Source organism: Elephas maximus, chromosome 25 (genome assembly GCF_024166365.1).
Source record: "Elephas maximus indicus isolate mEleMax1 chromosome 25, mEleMax1 primary haplotype, whole genome shotgun sequence".
NCBI classification, from domain to species: domain Eukaryota; kingdom Metazoa; phylum Chordata; class Mammalia; order Proboscidea; family Elephantidae; genus Elephas; species Elephas maximus.
The window spans coordinates 60,914,978-60,933,121 of record NC_064843.1 but is presented as its reverse complement, the minus strand read 5'-3'; the positions used below and the strand labels follow the sequence as shown (position 1 = coordinate 60,933,121).

General features: G+C 41.1%; 1 protein-coding gene across 6 annotated transcripts in view; it reads right to left on the bottom strand.

The window, feature by feature from the left end:
* Positions 1–18,144, bottom strand: part of RIN2 (Ras and Rab interactor 2) — a 268,726-nt gene that overhangs the window by 136,794 nt on the left and 113,788 nt on the right. For 4 of the 6 annotated variants that reach the window (XM_049869987.1, XM_049869985.1, XM_049869984.1 and 1 more), the window contains one exon: positions 17,767–17,869. The exons of the other annotated variants lie outside the window; for them this stretch is intronic. The gene's annotated coding sequence lies outside the window, so the exon portion shown is untranslated. The remainder of the gene's footprint in view (positions 1–17,766; positions 17,870–18,144) is intronic. 6 annotated transcript variants of the gene reach the window in all.

Sequence of the window (18,144 nt, the reverse complement as noted above, 5' to 3'; positions counted from 1 at the left end):
AGGCAACACTGTAAAAGGCTACTGGGTGTTCCATCTAGAACACCCTTCTGGGTTATTTCTGCCTTTCCTTGTCTTTGAGTGCTTTTCAATTCTGTCAGTTGTAGAAAATTGATAATAATGCAAATAACTCTTGCCCACAGAGATGCAAATTGTGTCGTGTGGCTATTGGCCAGTTTCATGTCTTTTTGTAAATTCACTGTAGCATTCTTCATTGCCTCTATCAGTGGTCAGCAAGCTAAGCCTGGGGCCAAATGTACCTGCCATTTTTTTTTTTAATAAAGTTTTATCGAAATACAGCAACTGCTCCTTTATTTACACATTGTCTATGACTTTTCAAAGGTGCCCTGGTGGTCCAGTGGTTAAAGCGCTCGGCTGCTAACCAAAGGGTTGGCAGTTCGAATCCACCAGTACTCTGTGGGAGAAAGATGTGGCAGTCTGCTTCCCTAAAGGTTACAGCCGTGGAAGCCCTATGGGGCAGTTCTATTCTGTACTATAGGGTCCCTGTGATCTGGAATCACCTTGATGGCAATGGTTTTTTTATGACTGTTTTCAGGCTACTGTGGCTGAGTTGAATAGTTGCAACAGAAATAATATGGCCCATAAAGCCTAAAATATTTACTATCTGGCCCTTTATAGAGAAATTTTGCTATATAGTTATATGGGTATGCTGGTTGAGTTCTCCTTTGAATCAATTGTGACATTTTCCTGTTTCTTTCATTAATGAGTTAAACACACCTTAAACCCTATTTTTATTTGTACGAGTGCCATGATTTTACCTTAAAAAAAAAAAAAGTATCCTTTAAAACTGAGTATGTCACTGGCAACTGGAGCTTAATGCCACTGGGGAAGTTGGAAAGAATGGGTAGAATATACCTCAGAATTGTCCCACCAGAGGTGGAGGAAGCTGGGTTATTTATCTCCTGACTCCTGTCAGTCACTGCTGAAGTGTCGATTCCCTGGCCTGCCAGGCCACCAGGCTGAGCGCTGCAGCAAGAAGCCGCAGGAATGTATGTAATGGGGATGGGCGGGGCACAACAGCCCGTACAACTTAGTGCTTCAGGACCATCTCCATTTTGCACATTAATCAGGCTACCTCCCCTATTCTATTCTGCCTCACTTACCCAAATGGCTTCAGCTCAAGACCACCTTCTTCATGAACTTTTCCCTGACTACTGCCCACCATAATGACAGAGCCCCATCATTTCCTATCCAAAAACACTGAACTTCACAAAAATTAAAACATTTATCCAACAAACCAGTGTTGTTGTCATTAGATGCCATCGAGTCGGATCCGACTCATAGCGACCCTACAGGACACAGCAGAACTGCCCCACAGGGTTTCCAAGGAGCGGCTGGTGGAATTGAACTGCCGACCTTTTGGTTAGCAGCCGAACTCTTAACCATTGCACTACCAGGGCTCCAAACAAACCAGTAGCACAAGTGAAATAACACAAGAGTCCACAATTCCTAAATCTTAGTGTCCTCCTCCTAAACATCACTGAAATAATTTAGAAATACAGTACTAGTTGAGCAATGATATATAGGTTGGTTCTGCCCCCACCGGAGGAGATACCCACAGAAGTGGAGATAAAGAAACTTTCCTTTTAAGCTTCAAACTATCTTTCTTGAGTACTTCCCACATGTGACGTTTGCATGCTGCAACTCCCAGCTACACCACCAAACCTAGACCGGTTAGGTGAAAGTGGCCTAAGTTGACAGTCCCAGGCATATGAAATTCTGAAGCCACGCAATACACAATGAACTGCTGTTTACCAGCACCGGTGATTTGTCTACTTTGATCCAGCTCCCTCCCCTCTCCAGTGGGCAAACTCTGAGGCCTATGTTCTATACCATTTCCCTGAGGTTCCCACTGAGATGACCTCCCGTTGCCCCAGTGGGGACTGGCTTAATAACAAACCTTTATTGGTTGACTTTTCTTCCCCACTTCCAGACTCTTCTACCAGCATCCCCTTTACTCCCCCCAAATGAATTGTACTTGAATCCTTATCTCAGGGTCTGTTTCTGGGGGGAACCCAAACCAAGACAATCAGAGACACACACAGACAGACACAGACACAGTCACAGACACAGACACACACACACACACACAGTCACTTGAGAATGCGCCTTATTTGATGCTTTCCTTTCCCTGTCTCCCATCTCCATTTTCCTCCTGGTATTTCCTGAGATCACCTCCCAGTAAATTACTTATATACTTAAATCCTTGTCTCAGAGACTAGATCTGGGGAAACTCAAACTAAGACAGTTGCACATCACACATGCACACACACACCCCCCAAACTGAAGGGAGAACAGGAGAACAAGGATAACAGAAATGTAGGAAACATTTTTGCCAACGTAATATGCAGAAAAAATAAATATATTTTGAATGAAACTTGTATATTCCTACACATAACCACTCTTTGTGATTGTTGTAACAAACACGACCCGATTAAGAATGGTGAAAAAATCGAAATGAAAGACCGCTGCACTTGGCAAGCAAGTTAAAATGTTATGTTAAATTCAGTGTAACTAACGGTAAATCTATTTTCAATGAAGTAGGCAGTTTTTATTAATAATCTTTTTTTTTTTTTTCTTGTCTAGCCCATACAAAATAAGGTCAAAGAATAAAAAGATTCACCAAACCATTAGCCCACTCAGGATACCCAGACACTTAGGGCCAGCTTTGCTCCCATGAAACCACACTTAAAGCTTTGAAGAAATCACTCCTATTTCTTTCTTCAGAATCCCTTACCTGTTTCTCCATGGTGTGTTGTTGTTGGCTGTTGCCGAGTCAGCCCCTAACTCATGGTGACCCCATGCTCAATGGAACAAAACACTGCCCAGTCCTGGGCCATTCCCATGATCACTTGTGGATCAGACAGTTGTGATCCATAGGTTTTCTCTGGCTCATATTCAGAAGTGGATCGCCAGGCCTTTCTTCCGAGTCCATCACAGTCTGGATCCACTGAAACCCGCTCAACATCACAGCAACACGCAAGCCTCCACTGACAGATGGGTGGGTGGTGGTTGTGCGTGAAGGGCACTGGCTGGGTATGGAACCCAGGTCTTCCTCATGGAAGGTGAGAATTCTACTTCTAAGCTATGAGTGCCCCCATTTCTCCATGGTAATCAGCAGTAAACCCTACAATATCAGTGGGCCTATGAACCAGTTAGCAGTTTTTATTGTTGGATATAACAGAAAACTCAATTCAAATTGGCTTAAAAATAAACAGTAATGTGTCCTCACAGGTTATCGCTTGTTGCAAGGAGAATGATGATAATCGTTCAGCAGAGAAACTAGACAACACCTGGACCAGGTGATCAAAGCTGACATCCCCAATGAGGGCAGATGGGTGCTGCGTGCCTCCAGATGTGATGTCCTGAGAAGGACACAAACCAATTATATGGTGTTCAGTAGGGTGTACAACCTAAATCTAAACATGAGCGCTTTAGGCTGGGTTCTCTAGAGGAGTTTAAGGAATATATATATAAATACATACAGAGAGAAATTTATTTCAAGGAAATGGCTCATGCAGTTGTGAAGGCTGGCAAGCACCAAATCCGTGGGTCAGGTGTCAGGCTGGAGACTTCTCCTGAGTCACGTAGTTGCAGAGGCTGATGAACCCAAAGTTGGCAGATCCGATGGCAGGCTGCTGGCTCATGTCCCAAGAATCAGAGGTCAGAGGATAAGGAGTAGGATGCAGGGTCAAGAGCAAGCTCTGCCACAGTATCCATACATTTTGGATGCTGGTCACACCCTCAGGGTAATTCCCCTTTCACCTGATTGCCTGCTTACATCAGATCACAAAATGGAGGATGATTACATAATACCTGCCAAACTACTCAGAATCATGGCCTAGCCATACGCATCCCAATTAAGGGGCATTCTATAAAATAACTTACCTGGATTCTAAAAAAATATTAGTATCATAAGAGACCAAAAAAAGGCTGAGGAACTGTTTTAGATTAAAGAGAGATTCTTGGAAGGTGATGGTGTAAACACCATTGTTCCAACCCTTCCCCACAAATAAAAGAGGACATACAACAAGGAAATGGTGCTCAGCCTTGAGGGACTCTGATTTGGGGAGCATAGGGCAGCAGCGGGGAACTGCAGACAGGCAAGAATCAACAGATCAACAAGGCTCATACAGTGGGAAAATCTTGGCTAAGTGGCGGTGCTCACTGGTGGATAGACTGACTACAGAGTGTTCTCTCTAGTGTGTTTAGGAGACGTTGGAAGTTTAAAACCAAGATCTGGAACTTCTAAATCCTAATTTAACCAGTGAGAAAGAAGGAGCTATCACAGAAAGGGAAAGGAAGCAGTAACCAAAGGCCAAAGGTTCTGCTTGCCTAAGAGTTTTTGTTTTGTTTTTACAGAAAGTAGTGTGGGTAAAGCCACAAAATACTGGGGAGAACTGAGAAAGTTAACACCCTGAAAAATTCCAGTGCCCCCCCCAAAAAACCACAAGACACTCAAAAGAGAAAAGATGGCCCATTCAAATGAACATGAGAAAGGGAGTAAAATCAAATCTATGGAAGACCAAATAATGAAAGAATATAACACAACTGTGTAAAGTGGTTAAGATAGTGTGCCAACTTGGCTGAGCTGTGATTCTCAGTGTTTTGTCAGTTGTGTGATATTGCGGTCACTTCCCTGATCAAATTTGATACATGATAATCTCCATGATGGAACATGCTGTATCAGTTGAAAGGGAATTTCCCTGGGCATGTGGCCTGCATTGAGTGCGGGCAGAAGTTCTGGAAGGACTTAGGTGATTTTGGTTTTTCTGGATCCTGCAGCTGGTTCCTCTTCATCTGACCTCTGGTTCTTGGGACTTGAGCTAGCAGCTTACCTGTGGTCTTGCGTGCTGATCTTGGGATTCGTCAGTCTTTACAGCCTGTGAGCAACAGCCCTGTTTTTCCGACCTGCCAATCTTGGGTTTGCCACCCCTGCGGCTACATGAATTAAGAGAAGCCTCTATCCTGACCCACAGACTTGGGACATTACAGCCTCTACAACGGTGTGAGCCACTTCCCTGATATAAATCTCTTTCTATATATTTATATGCTTTATTGGTTTTGCTTCTCTAAAGAACGCAGCCTAAGACAGCAACATTAAACACAAAGATTTATAAGAAAAACAATGCATGAACAAAATGAGGATCTAAAAAAAAAAAAAAAGATATAAAAAGAAACCAAAAAAGAAATATTGCAATCTGATGAAGTACATGAGTCTACAAATCCAAGAAGCTCCAGGAACTTAAAACAGGATAACACGGGGACACATCATAGTCAGGCTCTCAAAAAGTAAGACTAAAGACAGAATCCTGAAAGCAGTGACAGGGAAGCAAACAGTCACATATAAAGGATCCTCAGTAGGTAAGAAGTAAGTGCCAATTTCTCCTCAAAACTACTGGAGGCCTGAGGGCAATGGAATGATATATTCAAAGTGCTGAAAGAAAAGAAAAACTCTCATCTAAGAATACTATACCCAGCGAAACCGCCCTTCATAAATGAGGGTGAAATTAAAACATTTACAGACAAACAGAAGCTGAGAGAGTTCATAGCCACCAAACCACCCCTACAAAAAAATACTAATGGGAGTTCCACAGATGGAAGGAAAAGACACTAGAAAGGAATTCAAAGCCATACATTAAAACAAAGGACCCCTAGTAAAGGAAATTACATGGGCAATTTGTGCTTGATAATTCTGTTTTGTCCTTCATGCTTTTTAATGACAAATATATAAAAAAGCAAGAATAAAATTTTGTTATAAGACACACGAAATATAAAGACGTAATTAGTGGTAACAACAAAATGTGGGTGTGTGGGAGTAATAGTTGTTGTTAGGTACCGTCGAGTCGGTTCCGACTCATAGCGACCCTATGCACAACAGAACAAAACACTGCCCGGTCCTGCGCCATCCTTACAATTGTTGTTATGCTTGAGCTCATTGTTGCAGCTACTGTGTCAATCCACCTTGTTGAGGGTCTTCCTCTTTTCTGATGACCCTGTACTCTGCCAAGCATGATGTCCTTCTCCAGGGACTGATGCCTCCTGACAACATGTCCAAAGCATGTAAGACACAGTCTTGCCATCCTTGCTTCTAAGGAGCATTCTGGTTGTACTTCTTCTAAGACAGATTTGTTCATTCTTTTGGCAGTCCACGGTATATTGAATATTCTTTGCCAACACCACAATTCAAAGGCTTCAACTCTTCTTTGGTCTTCCTTATTCATTGTCCAGCTTTCACATGCCTATGACGCAATTGAAAATACCATGGCTTGGGTCAGGCGCACCTTAGTCTTCAGGGTGACATCTTTGCTCTTCAACACTTTAAAGAGGTCCTTTGCAGCAGATTTGCCCAATGCAATGTGTCTTTTGATTTCTTGACTGCTGCTTCCATGGCTGTTGATTGTGGAACCAAGTAAAATGAAATCCTTGACAACTTCAATCTTTTCGCCATTTATCATGATGTTGGTCATTGGTCCAGTTGTGAGGATTTTTGTTTTCTTTATGTTGAGGTGTAATCCATACTGAAGGCTGTGGTCTTTGATCTTCATTAGTAAGTGCTTCAAGTCCTCTTCACTTTGAGCAAGGAAGGTTGTGTCATCTGTATAGCGCAGGTTGTTAATGAGTCTTCCTCCAATCCTGATGCTCCGTTCTTCTTCATATAGTCCAGCTTCTCCGATTATTTGTTCAGCATACAGATTAAATAGGTGTGGTGAAAGAATACAACCCTGACGCACACCTTTCCTGACTTTAAACCAATCAGTATCCCCTTGTTCTGTCCGAACAACTGCCTCTCGATCTATGTAAAGGTTCCTCATGAGCACAATTAAGTGTTCTGGAATTCCCATTCTTCGCAGTGTTATCCGTAGTTTGTTATGATCCACACAGTCGAATGCCTTTGCATAGTCAATGAAACACAAGTAAACATCCTTCTGGTATTCTCTGCTTTCAGCCAGGATCCATCTGACATCAGCAATGATATCCCTGGTTCCACGCCCTCTTCTGAAACCGGCCTGAATTTCTGGCAGTTCCCTGTTGATCCGTTTTTGAATGATCTTCAGAATTTTGCTTGCATGTGATATTAATGATATTCTTCTATAATTCCCACATTCAGCTGGATGACCTTTCTTGGGAATAGGCATAAATATGGATCTCTTCCAATCATTTGGCCAGGAAGCTGTCTTCCATATTTCTTGGCATAGACGAGTGAGCACCTCCAGCACTGCATCTGTTTGTTGAAACATCTCAATTGATATTCCATCAATTCCTGGAGTCTTGTTTTTCGCCAATGCCTTCACAGCAGCTTGGACTTCTTCCTTCAGTACCATCAGTTCCTGATCATATGCTGCCTCTTGAAATGGTTGAATATCGACTAATTCTTTTTGGTATAATGACTCTGTATTCCTTCCATCTTCTTTTGATGCTTCCTGCATCATTTAATATTTTCCCCATGGAATCCTTCACTATTGCAACTTGAGGCTTGAATTTTTTCTTCAGTTCTTTCAGCTTGAGAAACACCAATCGTGTTCTTCCCTTTTGGTTTTCCATCTGCAGCTCTTTGCACATGTCATTTTAATACTTTATTTTGTCTTCTCGAGACGCCCTTTGAAATCTTCTGTTCAGTTCTTTTACTTCATCAATTCTTCCTTTTGCTTTAGCTGCTCGACGCTCAAGAGCAAGTTTCAGAGTCTCCTCTGGCATCCACCTTGGTCTTTTCTTTCTTTCCTGTCTTTTCAGTGACTTCTTGCTGTCTTCATGGATGATGTCCTTGATGTTGTTCCACAACTCGTCTGGTCTTCGGTCACTAGTGTTCAACGTGTCAAATCTATTCTTCAGATGGTCTCTAAATTCAGGTTGGAGATACTCAAGGTCATATTTTGGCTCTCGTGGACTTGCTCTGATTTTCTTTCAGTTTCAGCTTGAACTTGCATATGAGCAATTGATGGTCTGTTCTGCAGTCGGCCCCTGGCCTTGTTCTGACTGATGATATTGAACTTTTCCATTGTCTCTTTCCATAGATGTAGTCAGTTTGATTTCTGTGTGTTCCATATGGCGAGGTCCCTGTGTACAGTCACGGTTTATGTTGGTGAAAGAAGGTATTTGCAATGAATAAGTCATTGGTCTTGCAAAATTCTATCATTCGATCTCCAGCATTGTTTCTATCACCAAGGCCATATTTTCCAACTACTGATCCTTCTTCTTTGTTTCCAACTTTCACATTCCAATCGCCAGTAATTATCAATGCATCCTGATTGCATGTTCGATCAATTTCAGAGTGCAGCAGCTGATAAAAATCTTCTGTTTCTTCATCTTTGGCCCTAGTGGTTGGTGCGTCAATTTGAGTAATAGTCATATTAACTGGTCTTCCTTGTAGGCATATGGATATTATCCTATCACTGACAGTGTTGTACTTCAGGATAGATCTTGAAATGTTCTTTTTGACGATGAATGCAACACCATTCCTCTTCAAGTTGTCATTCCCAGCATAGTAGACTATATGATTGTCTGATTCAAAATGGCCAATACCAGTCCATTTCAGCTCACTAATGCCTAGGATATCAATGTTTATGAGTTCCATTTCATTTCTGCGATTTCCAATTTTCCTAGATTCATACTTCATACATTCCAGGTTCCGATTCTTAATGGATGTTTGCAGCTGTTTCTTCTCATTTTGAGTCGTGCCACATCAGCAAATGAAGGTCCTGAAAGCTTACTCCATCCACGTCATTAAGATCGACTCTACTTTGAGGAGGCAGCTCTTCCCCAGTCATCTTTTAAGTGCCTTCCAACTTGGGGGGCTCATGTTCCAGCACTGTATCAGACAATGTTTTGCTGCTATTCATAAGGTTTTCACTGGCTAATGTCTTTCAGAAGTAGACTGCTGGGTCTTTCTTCCTAGTCTGTCTTAGTCTGCAAGCTCAGCTGAAACCTGTCTTCCATGGGTGACCCTGCTGGTATCTGAATACTGGTGGCACAGCTTCCAGCATCACAGCAACGTTCAAGCCCCCACAGTACAACAAACTGACAGACACATGGGGTGGGGGGGAGTAACAGTATCGGTAAAGAATTTCTTGTATGTTACTGAAGTTAAGTTGGTACCAACTTAACATAGGATGTTATAAATGCAAGCTGTTAAATGCAATATTCATGGTAAACACTAAGAAAATATCTAAAAAACTTGCACAAAGGAAAAAGAAGTAAACCCAAACTGCTCACTACAATAAACCAACAAACACAAGTAGTAGTAAAGGAAAAAAATGAAGAGTTTAAAACACATGAAGAAACAAAATGGCAGCAGTAAGTCATTTCTTATTGGTAATTACAGTGAATGTAAATGAACTAAAAAAACAGAGAGTGGCAGCATGGATAAAAAACCATGATCCAAACTATATGCTGTTTATAAGAGACACATGTTAGACCCACAAAGGACACAAATAGGTTGAAAGTGAAAGGAATGAAAAAATAATATTCCATATAAATTAGTAACCAAAAAAGAGCTGGGGTGGCAATCTTAGTATCGGACAAAGTAGACTTCAAGACAAAAATCTGTTAGAAGAGATAAAGATGGACATTATATAGTGATAAAAGTGTCATGCATTATAAATATATATGCATGTAACATCAGAGCATCTAAATATTTAAAGCAAACACTGATATAATTGTAGGGAGAAATAGATAGCCCTACAATAATAGTTGGAGACTTCGTACACCAACTTCAACGTTGGACAGAACATCTAGGAAGAAGATGAACAAGGAAACACAGGACACTACAAACCAACTAGACTTAACAGACATATATTGAACATTTCACCCAATAACAGCACAATATATATTCTATTCCAGTTCACGTGGATCATTCTTCAGAACAGGCCACATGTTAGGTCACAAAACAAGTTTCAATAAATTTTAAAAGACTGAAATCATACAAAGTCTCTTCTCTGACCACAATGTAGTCAAGTTAGAAATCAATAACAGAAAAAAAGAAAAAATACCTGGAAAATACACAAACATATGAAAATTAACAACTACTAGTGGGTCAAGGAAGAAATCAAAAGCGAAATCACAGATTTATTTGAGTCGAGTGAAAATGGAAGCACAACACCCAAACTGATCGACGGAAGAGGAGGCAGTACCAAGAGAAACACTCACAGCAACAATAAATGCCCCCAGAAAGAAGGAGAAAGTTCTCAAAGCAACAGCCCAACTCTACAACTTCAGGAACCAGAAAGAGAAGAGCAAACTAAGCCTAAACCTACTAGAAGAAAGGAAATAACAAATATTAGCGCATAAATAAATAAAATTGAAAACAATAGAATTAACAAAACCAGTAGTTGATTCTCTGAAAATATCACTAACACTGACAAACCTTTGGCTAGACTGACAAAGAAAAAAAAGAAAAAGATGCAAATAACCAAAGTAAGAAATAAAATAGGGGACGTCACAACTGACCTGACAGATATAAAGAGAATTATGATAGATTATGAACAACTGCACAGAAACAAACTGGGTAACCTAGATGAAACTGACAAAGTCTTAAAAGTCCACAACCTACCCAAATTGACTCAAGATGAAGTAGAAAATCTCAAAAGACCTAAAACAAGTAAGGAGACTGAATCAATATCAAAAACCTCCAAACAACAACAACAAAAAACTACTGGACTAAATGGCTTCACTGGAAAGTTCTACCAAGTATTTAGAGAATAGACACGACCCCTGTTTAAACATGTTCAAAAGAGAGAAGGAAAGAACATTCCCTAATTCATTCTATGAAGCAAACATAACCCTGATACCAAAACCAGAAAAAGACACCACAAGAAAAGAAAACTAAAGGCCAATATCCCTTACGAATATAGATACAAAAATCCTCAACAAAATACTAGTGAACGAAATTCAACGGCATATTAACAGTCCTATACCATGACCAAGTGGGATTTATTCCAGGAATGCAAGGATGTTTCAACACTAGAAAATCAGTCAACGTGACACACTACATCTATGGAACAAAGGAAAAGAACTACCTGGCCATCTCTATGGATACAGAAAAAGCATTTGATAAAATACAATACCCTTTCTTTCTTTCTTTTTTTGTACTTTAGATGAAGGTTTACAGAACAAACTAGTTTCTCATTAAAGTCAGTAAACATACTGTTTTATGACACTGGTTAACCACCCTTACAACATGTCAACACTCTCCCTTCTCAACCTTAAAAAAAAATTTTTTTTTTTTTTTTTTTTTAACGTTAGGTTCCCTATTATTAGCTTTTCTGTCCCCTCCTGCCTTCTAGTCATTGCTGGGGTGCCTCTTTGGTCCTGTTTTGTTTTATGGATGTGTCCAATCTTTGGCTGAGGGGAGAACCTCAGGAGTGACTTCATTACTAAGTTCAAAGGGTGTCCGGGGGCCATACTCTCTAGGTGTCTCCAGTCTGTCAGGCCAGCAAGTCTGAATTTTGTTCTACATTTTTCTCCAGCTCTGTCCAGGACCCTCTATCGTGATCTCTGTCAGAGCAGTCAGTGGTGGTAGCTGGGTACCATCTAGTTGTATTGGACTCAGTCTGGTGGAGGCCGTGGTAGATGTGGTCCATTTAGTCCTTTGGACTAATCTTTCCTTTGCATCTTTAGTTTTCTTTATTCTTTCTTGCTCCTGAAGGGGTAAGACCAGTGGAGTATCCTAGATGGCCGCTCACAGGCTTTTAAAACCCCCAGACACTACTCACCAGAGTAGAATGTAGAACATTTTCTTTATAAACTATGTTATGCCAATTGAGCTAGATATTCTCCAAAAACAAGGTTCCCATAGCCCTCAGCTCAGCAATTCAGTCCCTCGGAGAGTTTGTGTGTATCTACGGAGCTTCCATGACTTTGCCTTATCCAAGTTGTGCTGACTTCCCCAGTATTGTGTACTGTCTTACCCTTCACCAAAGTTACCAGTGACCTATCGTCTATTTAGTGCTTTTTCATCCCCACCCCTCCTCGTAACCATCAAAGATTGTTTCTTTTTGTGTGCAAACCTTTTCATGAGTTTTTATAGCAGTGGTCTCATACAATATTTGTCCTTTTGTGGTTGACTTACTTCACTCAGCACAATGCCCTCCAGATGCATCCATGTTATGAGATGCTTCACAGATTCATCGTTGTTCTTTACCGTTGCATAATACTCCATCGTGTGTATGTACCACAGTTTGTTTATCCATTCATCTGTTGATGGGCATCTAGGTTGTTTCCATCTTTTTGCTATTGTGAACAATGCAGCAACGAACATGGGTGTGCATATGTCTATTAATGTGGCGACTCTTATTTCTCTAGGACATATTCCCAGGAGTGGGATTGCTGGACCATATGGTATCTCTATTTCTAGCTTTCTAAGGAAGTGCCATATCATTTTCCAAAAAGGTTGTGTCATTTTGCATTCCCACCAGCAGTGCATAAGAGTTTCAATCTCTCCGCAGCCTCTCCAACATTTGTTATTTTCTGTTTTATTGATTCGTGCTAATAATGCTGGCATGAGATGGTATCTTGTTGTTGTTTTGATTTGCATTTCTCTAAGGTCTAGTGATTGTGAGCATTTCCTCACGTATCTGTTGGCCGCCCAAATGTCTTCTTTGGTGAAGTGTCTGATCATTTCCTTTGCCCTTTTTTTTTTGGCTTGAACGAAGAGAAGTTTATTGTCTCACAGTCTAGCAGGCTACAAGTCCAAATTCAGGGCATCGGCTCCAGGAGAAGGCTTTCTCTCTCTGTCTGCTCTGGAGGAAGGTCCTTGTCATCAATCTTCCCTTGATCTGGGAGCATCTGAGCGCAGGAACCTCAGGTCCAAAGGATGCGCTCTTCTCCTGCCGCTGCTTTCTTGGTGGTAGGAGGTCCCCATGTCTCTCTGCTTTCTTCTCTCTTTTATATCTTAAAAGAGATTGGCTTAAGACAGTATCTAATCTTGTAGATCTCTTCAATATAATTGCCACTGATCCATCTCATTATATCGCAGTGATAGGAATTACAACACATAGGGAAATCACATGAGATGACAAAATGGTAGACAATCATACCATACTGGGAATCGTGACCTAGCCAAGTTGGCAGATATTTTGGAGGGACATAATTCAATCCATGGCAATGCCTTTGAATTACGGTGTTGGGGAAGAATTCTGAATACACCATGGACTGCCAGAAGAACAAACAAATCTGTCTCGGAAGAAGTATAGCCAAAATACTCCTTAGAAGCGAGGATGGCAAGACTTCACCTCAAATACCTTGGACATGTTATCAGGAGGGACCAACCCCTGGAGAAGGACATCATGCTTGGTAAAGCAGAGGATCAGAGAAATAGAGGAAGATCCTCAATGAGATGGGCTGACACAGTGGCTGCCAACAATGGGCTGAAACAGCAATGCTTGTGAGGATGACGCAGGACCAGGCAGTGTTTCCTTTTGTTGTATACAGGGTTGCTATGAGTCAGAACCAACTCAACAGCACTTAACAACAAGAACAACAACAGCCCACTTTTACTGCCCCGACTTCCCAGTTATCCCGGGAAGGACTTCCCTCATCAGGACATGTTAGCAAATTTGCCACAATCTTTTATTAGCCATGAGTGCTCCCTCCCAAGAGCACTGAAAATAAGATTCTATAGCACCATCCATCAAAATGTACTACTGTATGGATTCCTTTCCTAGAGCTCTTATCTACAGCAGATAACTCACAATTATTTGCTTACATATATATATTTTTTATCACCACAGGCTTTTCCAGGAGGACCATGATGGAGGTTATTTTCCAGCCAGTTAAATCTTGGAAGGTAGGAAAATTAAGTTGGAATGAAATCATCCTACCTGTCCAGTGGTAAGATACCAAATTGCCATTTAGTACATTTTTCTTCCAGTTTTCTTATTTAAGCCCAGTGGGGAAGGAAGATGGCTTGCTTTCTATTAGATCATCATGTGACTCCAGAATTCCTGCTTTTAACCTATGAAGCTCTGAATAAAATCAAAACTCCTAAAGTATGTGACTGGAATATCTTTCAGACTCAGGCCAGGCCTTTGTTCTATTCTGTATTTGAGTGCTGATTCACTATGGATTAAACAGCCTTAGGATTTGAAATTTCCTCTGAATTTTCTTTAACTTTTTTTCCTTTTTATTGAACTTTAGATGAAAGTTCACAGAACAAACTAGTTTCTCATCAAAAAATACACACATTGTTGTATGACACTGGTTAACAACCTCATGACATATCAACATTCTCCCTTCTCAATCCTGGGTTCTCTATCACCAGCTTTTCTGTTCCCTCCTGCCTTCCAGTCCCTTTCCCAGGGCTGGTGCGCCCCTTTCATCTTGTTGTGTTCCATGGGCCTTTTCAATCTTTGGCTGAAGGGTGAACCTCAGGATTGGCCTCATTACTGAGCTGAAAGTATGTCTGGGGGCCATACTCTCAGAGTTTCTCCAGTCTCTGTCAGGCCAGCAAGTCTGGTCTTTCTTTATGAGTTAGTGTTCTACATTTTTCTCCAGCTTGGTCCGAGACCCCCTATTGTGATCCCTGCCAGAGCAGTCAGTGGTGTAGCCAGGTACCAACTAGTTAGTTGTACCGGACTCAGTCTGCTGGAGGCCGTGGTAGATGTGGTCCATTAGTACTTTGGACTAATCTTTCCCTTGTATCTTCAGTTTTCTTCATTCTTCTTTGCTTCCGAAGGGGTGAGACCAGTGGAGTATCCTAGATGGCCGCTCACAGACTTTTAAGACCGTAGATGCTACTCACCAAAGTAGAATGTAGAACATATTCTTTATAATCTCTGTTATGCCAATTGAGCTAGATGTTCCCTGAGACCGTGGTCCCCACAGCCCTTGGCCCAGCAATTCAGTCCCTCAGGGAAACTGGATGTATCTGTAAAGCTATCATGGCCTTGCCTTGTACAAGTTATACTGGCTTCCCCAGTATTGTGTACTGTCTTACCCTTCATCAAAGTTATTGCTTATCTATTGTCTATTGTTTTTCCATCCCTACCCCTCCTCTCCCTCGTAACCATCAAATATTGTTTCTTTTTGTATATAAACCTTTTCATGAGTTTTTATAGTAGTGGTCTCAAATATTTGTCCTTTTGTATTCAACTTATTTCACTCAGTATAATGCCCTCCAGATGCATCCATGTTACGAGATGCTTCAAAGATTCATCGTTATTCTTTATCGTTGCTTAATGCTCCATTGAGTGTATCTACCACAATTTGTTCATCCGTTCATCTGTTGATGGAAATCTAGGTTGTTTCCATCTTTTTGCTATTGTGAACAATGCTGCAGTGAACATGGGTGTACATGTATCTATTTGTCTGATGACTCTTATTTCTCTATTATATATTCCCAGGAGTGGGACTGCTGGATCATATGGTATTTCTATTTCTAGCTTTCTAAGGAAGTGCCATATCATTTTCCAAAATTGTTGTATCATTTTGCATTCCCACCAGCAGTGCATAAGAGTTCCGATCTCCCTGCAGCCTCTCCGACATTTGCTATTTTCTGTTTTATTGATTCGTGCCAGTAATACCGGGATGAGATGGTATCTCAGTGTTGTTTTGATTTGCATTTCTCTAATGGCTAGAGATTGTGAGCATTTCCTCATGTGTCTGTTGGCCACTTGAATGTCTTCTTTGGTGAAGCATCTGTTCATTTCCTGTGCCGATTTTTTAACTGGATTATTTGTCTTTTTGTTGTAGAGGTGGCGGATTTTCTTGTAGATTTTAGAGATTAGGCCTTTGGTTTGTAGTAGCCAAAAATTTTTTCCAAGTTTGTAGGTTCTCTTTTTATTCTGTTGGCAAAGTCTTTTGATGAGTATAAGTGTTAAATTTTTAGAAGATCCCAGTTATCCAGCTTATCTTCTGGAGTTTGTGTGTTGTTAGTTGTGGTATGTATCCTGTTAATGCCGTGTATTAGGGCCTCTAGCATTGATCCTATTTTTTCTTCTACAAACTTCATAGTTTTGGGCTTTATATTTAGGTCTTTGATCCATTTTGAATTAGTTTTTGTATATGGTGTGAGGTATGGATCCTGCTTCATTTTTCTGCAGATGACATCCAGTTTTGCCAGTACCATTTGTTAAAAAGACTGTGTTTTTCCCATTTGATGGGCTTTGGGCCAACACCCTTTCTTAATGAAAACACTCAAGAAGATGGGAATAGGATACTTCCTTAATATGCTTCAGGGCACATATGAAAAACTAACATCCAACATTACACTTAATGGAGAAAGATTGAGAGCTTGCCTTCTGAAATCGGGAACAAGGCAAGGGCTCTCACTTCCATTCAGTGTTGTATTAGAAGTCCTAGCCAGAACAGTAAGACGACAAAAAGAAATAAAGGCGTCTAAAGGGTCGCTATGAGTCGGAATTGACTCAACGGTACTGGGTTGGTTCTGGGTTTAGTTTGGAAAAGAAAAAGTAAAATTATATTCCTGAATGACATGATCATATATACAGAAAACCCCCCACTTGACTCAAATCTTTACTTCTGTGCCTGACCCGTTCTACGAGCCCACCATCATTTACCATCTACCTTTGTGTTTCTGCATATATTATCCAGTCTGTTTAAAATGCTGGTACCACTTAAAATGTAAACACCTCATTAGCTCTCAAGACTTAACTAAGAGATCATTAACTCTGTGAGACCTTCTGCAGGCACCCGCCATTAGGCCTTCCTTTTTCGGTATTTGCATGGCCCCTTCTAACAGCCTCAAATGACTGAAATGTTTTTGTTTCCCTTCCACAGGCTGTGTGCTCCTTCAGGGCAGAGGTTCCAAGGCAACTCCACATGTGTTAGAGTAACACTGTGCTCCACAGGGTTTTCACTGGCTGATTTTTCAGAAGTAGGTTGCCAGGCCTTTCTTCCAAGGTACCTTGGGTATGCTCCGAACTCCAACCTTACAGTTAACAACCAACCGTGTTACCATACCAAGCATATCTATAAAACATGGACAGGTGCCATAATACCTGCTTTGGCAACATCACATTTCCTAGCCCAGTAAAAGTTTGTGAGATGAATTCCTGAGTGACTCTGTGAAAGTGCTTAGAACCATGTTAGGCATTATATAATTTACTAAAACAAAATGTTATTCAATAAAATACATCTTAATCAGTTTGGGTATTCTACTCCATGAGGGAAAATTATCCTGTTATTCAAGCCACATGGAACCACTGAGAAACTCGTAATTTAGGCAATCTGTGGAAAGTGCATATGTTCTAATTTCCTGTTTTTCTCCTGAGAGGCCACTGTCCCAGACTGGGTCAGGCCACACAGGGTTTGCGGCATGTCATTCAGCAATCCTAGCTCAGAAGAAAGACCATCTTGAAGATGGCATCACCACCACAGGGGACAACCACATTCAGCAGCCTGGGGCTGGCTCCTGCTGTAGGACTGACTCTGTTCAGCTCTGCTCACACCAGGGGTTCTGTGTCAGACTTGCTGAGGCTGATGGCTTTCGCAGCCCCAGCCACATAACAGGCTGCTGATGCTGCCCTTCCCGAGCCACAAAAATGCCTCACAGCTCAGACAGCAGGTTGGCATGCCCAGCTGGATGGCATTTTCAGAGCAACAGTGAAGCCACCATCTAGAAAGTTCTAAATAAATCTTTTGATTCATCTCTCTCATTTTTAGTCAAAACATGGCTCTCATGGTTTCTGCAGAGAAACCTGGAGCACACCACCTTCATTGACATATCACTGGAAATGAAACAAACCAGACACATGTGCCTCCCGATACCAGGCACTGAGAAGGACACCTCACCTCTACGGTGTTCCTGCAGAGGTCATCACCTGAATCCACTTGTGAGAAGCATCAGACACTCCACAAAAACAACTGGCTGGTACACTTCCAAACTGTCAAGGCCCTGAAATAAAGACAGTGGGAATCTGTTTCAGATCAAAGAAGTCTAAAGAAAAATGGTAACTAACTGCAATGGATAACCTTGAACTAGATCCTGAACCTTAACCACAGCAACAAATGCTATAAAGGACATTTCTGGGATAATTGATAGAATTGAAATAGGAACTGTAGTATCGTATCGACGTTAAAATTCATGAATTTGATAGCTGTACTTGGTAATGTAAGAATAAGCCCTTGTTTTTAATAATACCAAAGAGTTTTTTAAATAAGGGGCACGAT